This window comes from Danio rerio, chromosome 22 (assembly GCF_049306965.1).
Source record: "Danio rerio strain Tuebingen ecotype United States chromosome 22, GRCz12tu, whole genome shotgun sequence".
Lineage (NCBI taxonomy): Eukaryota > Metazoa > Chordata > Actinopteri > Cypriniformes > Danionidae > Danio > Danio rerio.
The window spans coordinates 12,364,933-12,375,000 of NC_133197.1; the positions used below are offsets into that span (position 1 = coordinate 12,364,933).

Here is a 10,068-nt window from a genome sequence, read left to right on the forward strand (position 1 = left end):
CTCATTTACACTAGGAGTGACTTGCAGGGGCAAAGTAACATGCACTTGTTCATTTAAACGTAGAGTGAGCAACTTCCGGCAACAGCGAGTGACAGCAAACATTGGCGACCAGGTGGGTCTGTCGAGCGACGCAACAAAGATGAGAATCCTTCAACTTTATGCGAATGAAGAGCGACTTTCTTGAGCGGCAGCCAATAGTAGAACCACTCTCAGCTCGCTCAGAGGCCGGTTGTATTCTCTGTGCTCTAGACCTACACAAACCTGCGTTTGCAGCAGATTGCCACCCAGAGCGACAGACAGCTTCAAAGTCGCTGCTAGTGTGAATCATTCATGAAGCAGCACGAATTGAACGTTTTGCGTATTTGACCTGCGAATTGCACAAATCGTTCAAGTTGGAAAATCTAAACTTCAGCGGATATTCATGCCATGTTAACCAATCAGGAGGTTCTTCTAGTATGAGCGTGTTGTTGGCATCTGTTGTTGGTGTCTCGAGGGGAAATCCTCCTGCCGACACGGGACAACAGCTCATCAAACTGGGCTTGGCTCAGTCTGAAGCACAGCTGAAAGCTTCCATCATCCAGGTATAGTTTCTGGAGGAGTTGATGAACTCACAGAGCTGGGTGCACTTTAGAAAGTATGTAGTGCACTCAAACATGGCGCCGAACGAATTTATGCTGTTTTTCAATCTACCTAAAGCAACATAAAGCACAGCTACTCTCGCAATAAAATCCATTTTAGCCATATAGCAACAAAACTGGAGTAACCGAGCAGACAGAAGACCCACCCAAGGGATTTGGATCCATTGTGAGGTGAATTGGACGTGCGAATGAAGTGAATTTGATGCGCAAATAAAGCAAGTAAACTCAAAATATTTGCGCATAAATAGATACAGCATAAGGCCTGTGACTGTGTAAGATTTCTAAATGACAGTTTAAAGCTTTAACAAATATTAATTGTTTTTAATTATTCATACAAACAAAGTGTGTTGTTTTACATTTGATTATTGAATTTCTTTAAAAAAAAGGTAAAAAATTCCAAAAAGAAAATGATCTTCTGAAATTTTATTGTATTATATATGGCAGAAGAAATTAAATATCCCAATTTCAGTTTGGTTCAGTATCGTGCAGCCATAATATATATGGTATATTTATGTGTTTTTGCCTCTAAGGATTGTAAATTTAATAAACATTTCTCCCAATCATTTCTCAGTTCATTCTACCTCAAAATTCCGAAAACTAATCTTTAACAAAATCAATAACTAAAAAAAATTGAATTGTTGAAATGAATCAAACTCTGGAAAAAAATTAAGTTTGCAATTTTCGCCCAATCTCATGAGGAAATGTTACTACATCATCTATTGTGAGAAAAGTGGCTAATTCATAAAAAGTCATATGACTTCATTCATACAAAAACATAGGCTGCATTCGAAATCGCCTACTACTCAACCGTTGTCAGTATATTCTATATAGTATGAATGCGAGTAGGTTCAATTGAACTCGGATGTACTACTCGGCTCCCATACTGTTTTTAGCATATGGAAGTATGCAATTTCGGTCGCAGCAATAGACTTGGTTGATGTCATAGCTGTGGACAAAAAGAGTTAATCCCAACTTTAGAGCAACACCCTGCTGTTACTTGAAAAGAACCCCACCTTATTATTATACGTCGCTTTGTCAAAAACAAATAAATACCATTAGCAGTTATGATAAAACTTTAACATGAAAAGAAATGGCAAGATTTGTGTTATTTTCGTTAATTACCACAGCATAAATGCTTTGGAAAAATAAATTTATCGATCCCGATCTCACAAGCAAACGTAACTTCTTTACGTATTGTTAGAAAAGTTGCTAATGAAAACGTACAATTTCTAGCAAAAGTGTAATTTTTACCCCAAACCCCACTCCTCATTGGGGGATCAGACAATCATACTAAAATTTACCAGTGAGATCATGAAAATATGATCAACTAAATAAAAAAGTTACGAAATGCCATCCAATCACATTAACGATTTCCATCACCGCCTTTAGCAACCACCAAACTGCGAATCACTTAACCAAGAGGTCGGCGGTTGTAAAGAGGATTACAGAAACAAAGACAAGCTCCTATGAAGAGGGAAGGCTTTGTGTTGAACCACAACAATGGCTTATCAGCATCTCCATCAAAGCACAAGCTAAAAATTAGCATGGAAAACCTCCGTCCATCAAGGCGTCAACGCGTATCTGCAGAGATGTCAGGGGATTAAAAGGTCATCCCGTTCACTAAACAAGCGCTTGATCAAATCTTTTCTCTGATTTCCAGTTGGATTGCTGGTCTGGACTGGACTGGACTGGCATTGGAACATTGAGAGATTAGCGGCGTGAAGTGGCCGTCCTAATGAGACGGATTAAACTTCACAGTTGAGAAGCTGTCTGGATTGAACCTGCTATCTGCTGCCTTCAGCACTCCACACACACACACAGAGAGAGAGAGAGAGAGAGAGAGAGAGAGAGAGAAAGAAAGAAAGAAAGAAAGAAAGGGAGAGAGAGTGATAGAGAAACAGAGAGATTCAATTCAAGTTTATTTGAAACAATAATTATTGTTTCAAAGCAGCTTTACAAAAGGTGCACATTATTACATTACAATCAATTTAAATTAAAGTTACAATCCACTATAAGTTATTATATCTAAACATGCAGTTTTATCATAAAAAACCTGCTGTTTTATACCATATAGGTGATGTCTATATGTACATGTTTAATGAAGTGTATTTGTGTATTAAGTCGATTAAGTTAAATCTATAGTTTGTTCTTATTTATTTTTTATGTTTTACTAGAAATATTTTCTTGTGCTTATTGTTTTAAATTACACTGTTTAAAAAATCTGTAGTTTTAATTATTTTTCGGAAGCTTGGGTGCCGAAAAAAATCTAAAATAACAGCTGTTAAACTACAGAAATTTACTGTAAAATAATGGAAATTAAATTACCGAAATTTACTGTAAAATAACAAACATTAAGTAACAGAAATGTACTGAAAAATAATAGAAGTTAAACATTAGAAATTTACTGTAAAATAACAGACGTTAAATTAAAGAAAGTTACTGTAAAATAACAGAAGTTAAACTACAGAAATTTACTGAAAAATTACGGAAATTAAATTAAAGAAATTTACTGTAAAGTAACAAACATTAAATTACAGAAATTTACTGTAAAATAACGGTTGTTAAATTAAAGAAATTTACAGTAAAAAACATACGTTAAATTACCGAAATTTACTGTAAAATAACAGACGCTAAATTACATAAATTTACTGTAAAAAACAGATGTTAAATTTTAGAAATTTACTGTGAATAACAGACATTAATTTACAGAAATTTATTGTAAAATAACAAACATTAAATTACAGAAATTTACTGTAAAATAACGGACGTTAAATTAAAGAAATTTACAGTAAAAAAAACATACATTAAATTACCGAAATTTACTGTAAAATAACAGACGCTAAATTACATAAATTTACTGTAAAAAACAGATGTTAAATTTTAGAAATTTACTGTGAATAACAGATATTAATTTACAGAAATTTACTGTAAAATAACAAACATTAAATTACAGAAACTTACTGTAAAACAACAAATGTTAAGTTCCAGAAACTTACTATAAAATAACAGCCATTAAATTACAGAAACTTACTGTAAAATAACGGACATTAAATTACGGAAATTTCCTTAAATTTAAACTTCTGGTGAATTTCTGTAATTTAACAAGTAATAGAGAAGCATAAGGAGAAAAAAACATCTATGCTCTATCCTATCCGAAGCATAGGATACCAGGCTCCAAGTGGACTGTAAAAAATGCTGAGTTCCACACAATTCCTTAATGTTGTCCTAACACAAACCGATTAAGTTAACAAAATCTTTTTTTTTTTTTTTTACAGATTTAAGTGGATGGAGCAACAAATAATTAGGTTGTCCCCACAGAAACGTAAGAATTGTGTAGTTTCAACTCATTTTAAATGCACAAGCAGCAACATGCTTATAAGAAATAACAACACAACTTGAGGTAAACATACAGAAATCCGACAGTCAGAGACTTGATACTGTAACTGTCTGAGGCCTTTTGGACAATTAATCTACCTGGCTTTTCCCTGGCTGGATTTTTGATTTTTTGATTTGCACCATTTTGATTTCACTATTCATTTTCTCAATTATACGATTTTAACTTTTTATTGATTTTCTTATTCGCAAAAAGTACTAATGACTATCAAATGCAGAACATCAGCATATAGACAAAATGTTATTAGGAAAATAATAATGGCATATAAATGTATATGCAAAATACATAATAAATGTAAACGATGCTAAGTAAATAAACCAAAAAACACACAAAGGCCGAGGGGGATGTTTGCCAATATCATTATCATTTTGTCTCATTACACGTTTTCTAGCATTGTGGGTTTAATAGGCTATTGCTGCACATTTGAGAGATTAAAATATAATCAAATTAAACTGCAATTTTAAAGCAAACCCCAAATCCATTAAATTACAAAAAAAAATTTAAAATTGCTTCATATAAACAAAGTATAACCAAACACTCTTTGTAAGAGCAAAAGAGCAAAAAGGCAAAAAATAAAAATCTAGAATGTTTTGCTCAAGTTTGACCAATTCACAAATTTCAATTTTTTATGTGCAACTAGTCAACTGAAAGAAAATTACCTCAACATGAGTGTTGATTGAAAACCATCTCGTTAAGGAACGTTGTATTCTTAGTGGGCATGCCAAACATGAACTATTAAACTATTAAAATGGAACATTTTTGACAAAAGTTTATAGTAAACTATTAAAATAAAAAAACTTACGCCAAAATATTACTGTAAACTATTAAAATCAAAATTTTATGGCAAAAGATTACTGTAAACTATTAAAATTAAAAGAAATTTGGCAAAAGTTTACAGTAAACATTTAAAAAAAACATTTTATGGCAAAAGTTTAAAGTAAACATTGAAAATAAACATTGTACGACAAAAGATTTCTGTAAACTATTAAAATGAAAAATTTTTTAGTTAAAGTCTAAAGTAAACTATTAAAATTAAACACTGTATGGCAAAGGTTTTTGTCAACCTTTAGAGATAAAAATTGAATGTCAAAGATTACAGTAAATAATTACAATGAAACATTTCATGGTTAAAGTTCACAATGAATTTTTACATATAAATATTTTAAGGTAAAGGTTTATGTTAACCTTTACGGATAAACATTTAAGTTTGCAGTAAACAATTGTAATTAAACATTTCGTAGCAAACATAAATGCTTATGATTAAACATTTTATGGAAAATGTTTAAATTAAACATCGGTGATTCAATTTTTTCCTGGTTTTTTTTTGTAACTGGGCTTTTACATTTACATCATTAACATTTATCATACATTTTTACATTAACATTAACATTTACTTTCCACCACTTTTATATATATATAAAATTGTTTATTAAAAAGTGAAAAACTATTAAAGTACATTAATTCTCTAGCCTTAAACGCCATCATTTTAAAATGGCAAAACAATTTTTTTTTCATGACATATATATATATATATATATATATATATATATATATATATATATATATATATATATATATATATATATATATATATATATATATATATATACATACATACACACACACACACACACACACACAAAATCACATATATCTACTTATTAAAAGCAGCCCACAATCCACAATTGAACCTTAGATGTGTACATTTAAGATCTTAACTCTAATTTAAAGCCCAGCAGTTTTACCTTTGCGTTCGGAGCGTTTTTTGCGTCTCCTCTTGAATCTCCTGCGAACGAGGCAGTAAAAGGAGCCCATGCTTTGAGAGCAATTCTGACACTGAGCCATAGCGGCGCACGCTAACACTGACACTGACGCTAACACTAACGCTAACACAGAGAAGAGAGAGATGGAGAGCAGGAGGAGGAGAGCAGATGTGAAGTGGAGAGAGAGAGAAAACTGACAGCTCTGTTATAAGTCAAACCTGCTCTTAACACACACTCACACACACACGTCACTGTTGTTACACACCCAGAAGCACACACTTTATGAGATTTGCTTTTGATTTATTCTTTAGTTTTGAAGGTTGCAGTTTGACTTTTGAGCTTTCTAGTATCGGATTTAAGATTTTTTTTTATGAAAACGTAATTAGAATAAAAGATTGTATTATGTTGAGGTTGTGTAAAATAAGTAAATAATAAGTAAAAGTAAATAATACAAATAATAAATACAAATGTATTAATTATGGCAGTTCCTCTAACAAAAATACAAATATTTAAATATTTCAGTATAGTAGTACATTTACCAATTTTATAAATAAATACATTTATTTTACTATACATAATTGTGAATTGTGCCATTTGTTTACTTTAATAAAATGTATACATTAAATTAAAATGTAAATTTAAATGAATAATCTTCAATTAAATACATTTTTATTTGCATTTAAATAAATATTAGTACCTGTTGCATGATGGTTCTTCTTTATATTAGCCACCTTTTCCATTATTTTACAGATTTTACAATTACATTAGGAATAAAATCAATTAACATGTAAATACTACCTGTTGTGTGGCAGAACTTGTTAAAAGAACTTGTTTTTAATATAAATAGTTAATAGTATTAAATTAACATTTAATTAAAATGAATCCAATCAGATAAAAGTTTGTAATAAGTTAAGGTTAAGTAACATTTAAGGAGTTTTTATTTAGATATTGTAAAATAAATAATTAAAAACAATAAAATATGCATAAATATGCATTAACTATATAATAAGAATAATTTAATATTTTAGCAAAGCAATATTTAAATATAACCTGCTGTTTGCCAAATCTTATATTTTTATAAATCTCATTTTTAGAAAATAAAAAGAATGTTAAATAATTACATTTACAATAATAAATGAAACAATTTTGCTATAAAAAATTGTTTTAAAACAAATATGCAGGCCTACCACTATCTGCTTAGCTATTTAATTTCATAATGAATTTAATTTAAAATCATTTTAATATTAAATATAAACTAAATTCCAATAAAAAATTAATACAAAATTAATTCATTCATTTTCTTTTTGGTTTAGTCCCTTTATTAATCTGGGGTCGTCACTGCAGAATGAACTGCCAATAAATAAAAATAATTAATGGAATTAAATTCAATAAAGAATAAATAAAGGTTCAACATTATTTATTATTATGAATAGTGAAGTTTGTATCACTCTATAAATTTGAATTCCTCTTTGATTTTTTAAATACTTCCCAAATTATGTTTAAGAGAGCAAGGAAATTTTCTCATGAGTTATTAAAACAATTATGTTTAGAAATGTGTTGAAAAAATCTTCTCTCCGTTAAACAGAAATTGAGGGGAAAAAAATAAATGGGAGGCTAATAAATCTGACTTTAACAGTATATATCAATATTTATTCAATACTACTTCTTGCTTGACCATTCTTCTAATTAGCCAGGTTGTGCATTATTTTACTGAAATAAAATTTCTATTGAATTAAGAATAAACAAAATTTCTATTCGTATATCTAACTGAACAATAAATAAAAATAATTATTAATGCGAAATTTCTAGATTTCAATTAATTCTGAATAAAATCCATTTTATTTTCATTTCAAATGGAATGGTTTAGGGTTTGTTTCAGATTATTTCGATTTGTCTGACCAAAGTGAAAATATTTGAGTAAAAAGCAATCTTTCTTACTCTAGGGCAGGCAAATGCTGAAGGTACTTGCCAATGTTGTATATGGAGACAAAGAGCATTTAAGACCGATATATATTTACTCCACAGTGTTATTTTTAACCCTCTGCCTCCCTCTGCTGGACACTCAATTTAACAACACCACAGTTCTTCATCACAATCATCAGCATCCCGACCGACTCACACACAAATGTGAAGTGCGGTTATCAGAAGTAGATTGCAGGAATTAAATCTACCTGTGTGTTTGACCTCCTCCTCTTCTATTTAAGACGTATACAGTGAGTTTTATATTACCTGTAACAAAACAACAGAGATTTTAGCGTTTTCATATTTACAGATATGCGATTAGAAATGAAAACATCTTCATTGTAAAATGTATGGAGCTAATAATATGCCAAAACAATCAAAATTTGAATTGTGTATATTTGAATTTTTTACATTGGTAATTGAATAATTGATTTTTTTTTTTTTACTTAAATTTTATAATTTGAAATGTAATTTTATAACTTGAATATTGAACTTCTGAAATTTAAGGCAACAGAATTTTTCAAGGCAGAATTTTTGTTTATATATGTGCATTTTCAAACTTCAGATTTTTTGGTGTTCAAGATGAAGAAATTCAGAACATCAAATTCAATATTCTAAAATTCAAAACCAGAAATCCAGATTGTGAAATTTAGATTCAGCAGAAAGTAGGTCAGGGGTCATTAAAAGGGAAGAGTAGACGATCAAATTCAAGTTCAGATTGTTTTGGCATATTATTAGCTCCATAAAAATGCAGATCCTATGAAGAACCAAACCTGCAGCTAACAAAATAAAAAGGCCCAACAAAAATTATTTACAGGAAAATTACAATAAATTCTAAAGTAAAACACAACATTAAAATACATTTTATTTGCATTTTGGTTTATTTCCATAGTTTGCATTTAAAATTTAATGAATAAACCATGGGAAAAACGAATTTAGTAATAAACATTAGAAAATAAATAATACATTGAGAATATGGAAATTAATAATGCATGAAAATAATATTTTTATTTTTATATTTTATGCATTTGATTTATGCATTTGGCCAACTTCCTACATTTGTAAAAGAGCAATTCCGTGCAATTGTCAACCTTGACATGAAAAAAACGTAAGTTTTCACCAAAATACAAAAAACGTTTCTGGGTTTTTTTTTTTTTTGTGTAAGTAAGAATTTTACAGTACTTAAGAAATACGCAAAAAATGCATCTGTCAGTGTTTTCAAATTATTCTATTTGATTTACCAAAGTCACACAAGTGGCAATTTCACATCTGTGACATCCATAATGGAGAGACGTCACATCCATATTGACACTTTTTCTTCATAAATGTGAAAATATTTAATAAAATAAAAAAATCATTTTTATTTTATAGAGAGCCGACTTTTATCCTTTTGATTAGCATCGCTTCTTTTGGGTTGTGCAGTTAAATTTACAGAATTTCTACAAAGCATGTTGTGTACTGTAAACCTGCAGACTTTTTTGTCACATCCATAACGCATGTTTGGTTTCCTCATTTTAAATACAAAACATGTTTACAGATTGATTTTTTTTGGTCTTTAACTCTTTGGTCAGTTGTTCTGGAAAATAAAAAACAAATGCTTCAATATAATCTTAACATCTACTTTCTAAGCAAATTTATGTTTTGAGTTTTTACTGCAAATGTTACATTCATAACGCTGGAAGTTTAAAAAACAAAATTTAAAAAACAATACAAATAATAAATATACTTATAAATACATATAAAATTTACTCTTTTAGCTTTTTGCATTTTAGATTCTTCTTCATTGAACTAAAATCAAATAATTACAGTTCATTTAAATTTAACATAATCTTTTTAGAGTCAATTGTATTAAACATTTTTAATTCAAACAAACTAATTAAATAATCACTTTTTTATTTATGTTTTTTAATTATTTATTTATTAATAAGTAGTTTTGGAGACTGATGATAACAGATAAGGGAACATCTGTTCTTCATGAAGACTTCAGAAAACACTTTGTTCATACGCAGTAGCTAAAGGCGGCCAGAAGACGGCGCTGTAACCTCACTGGAGTGTAAACTCTGAATACTCTTAATCTCATGTCAACAGAGTAGCAATTCTGACTTTCAAAGAAGGACACGAACTCAAATAACCAGATAAGCATACAAAGAAAGCAAAATATAATCACCATTGCGTTTCTCTTTGCAATCTGTACAGCAAGATCTTACAAATCGACCAAACTCTTTATTTGAATCGGTGAAGCTCCGCCCAATTAAAATCACGCTCTTTCACGCTGTATTTTACTTAAAATAATGGTAATTAACACAGTATG

The 10,068-nt window shown here is 29.7% G+C and overlaps 1 protein-coding gene across 4 annotated transcripts in view; it reads right to left on the reverse strand.

The window, feature by feature from the left end:
• Nucleotides 1-10,068, reverse strand: part of adarb1a (adenosine deaminase RNA specific B1a) — a 52,721-nt gene that overhangs the window by 31,234 nt on the left and 11,419 nt on the right. For 2 of the 4 annotated variants that reach the window (XM_073936716.1, NM_131610.3), the window contains exon 2: nucleotides 7,967-8,024. The exons of 1 other annotated variant lie outside the window; for it this stretch is intronic. The gene's annotated coding sequence lies outside the window, so the exon portion shown is untranslated. Of the gene's footprint in view, nucleotides 1-5,777; nucleotides 5,819-7,966; nucleotides 8,025-10,068 lie in introns of all 4 variants that reach the window. One more of the 4 variants, XM_021469375.2, reaches the window with a different exon arrangement.